This window comes from Gekko japonicus, unplaced genomic scaffold, assembly GCF_001447785.1.
Source record: "Gekko japonicus isolate JY-2015 unplaced genomic scaffold, Gekko_japonicus_V1.1 scaffold900, whole genome shotgun sequence".
Taxonomy (NCBI): Eukaryota; Metazoa; Chordata; class Lepidosauria; order Squamata; family Gekkonidae; genus Gekko; species Gekko japonicus.
The window spans coordinates 47,714-48,784 of record NW_015160864.1 but is presented as its reverse complement, the minus strand read 5'-3'; the positions used below and the strand labels follow the sequence as shown (position 1 = coordinate 48,784).

The following is a 1,071-nucleotide window of genomic DNA, read 5'->3' as shown; positions in this document are numbered from 1 at the left end:
CGTCCCCCCCCAATAGCTAGCAATCGTCCAGTGGAGCCTGAGCAGTGGGTGTTGCCTTCTGACACACTTCCAGTGATGTCAGGGGTGTGTGGCATATGCAAATAACTTATGCTAATGAGTTATGCTAATGAGCTCCTGCACCTCTTTTTCTACGAAATGACCCCTGGTCAGAATGTTCATCTGTCAAGGTTAATACTGTGACTGGTGGCAGATCTCCGGGTTCTGAGACAGATGGCTTTCACATCACTCCCTAGGTGACCCTTGGAGATGCCAGGGATTGAACCTGGGACCTTCTGCATATCAAGCAGATGCTCTACCACTGAGCCACGGCCTCTCTCTGATTCCATCAATGTGGGCTATCAGGTTAACAAAACAACAAATCATGAAGATAGATCAAGATGGGTTGCTGTGTTAGTCTGTCTGTAGCAGTTGAAAAGAGCAAGCGTCCAATAGCACCTTAAGGACTAACAAAATTTGGGGCAAGATCCAGGTGGGTAGCCGTGTTGGTCTGAATCAGAAGAACAGAGTTTGAGTCCAGCGGCACCTTTAAGACCAACGAAGATTAATTGAAGGAATGAGCTTTCGTATGCATGCACACTTCTTCAGATACAATGCAATGGAATTAGAAATAACTCTCATACATGCAGAGGGCGAGCAGTCAATTAGCATACAGAATAATTAAGGTGTTTTTAAGAGATTAAAAGAATAATAAGCTTAATATATATGGCTATCATCTGTTTGGGTTCAACTGGGGGGGGACAAACATAGCATAGGTAATAAATAAGTCAGAATTGGAGACTGGTGTATCCTTAATTGTGGATAGGGATGTGCAAAAAAAAAATTCGGTAAAATTCGGATTCGGGTTTATTGAACCCGAATTTTTTCGGGAAACCCGAAAAAACCCGAATATCTAATTCGGTAAAGCATAGATATCCGAAAATATTCGGGAAACCCGAAAAATTCGGGTCCATTATAACCAATGGGGCCATTGAAGTCAATGGCAAAAAACCTCTTGAAACTTTGCAGGGGGCTGGGGGGAGGGGGTAGAGGCTCCAAATCTGGACAGTGGCT

The 1,071-nt window shown here is 43.9% G+C and overlaps 1 non-coding gene across 1 annotated transcript; it reads right to left on the bottom strand.

Moving 5' to 3' along the window:
• Positions 1-262: 262 nt before the first annotated feature.
• TRNAI-GAU lies at positions 263-334 on the bottom strand. The gene has a single exon. It is a non-coding gene; the product is annotated as a tRNA-Ile (tRNA).
• Positions 335-1,071: the final 737 nt, after the last annotated feature.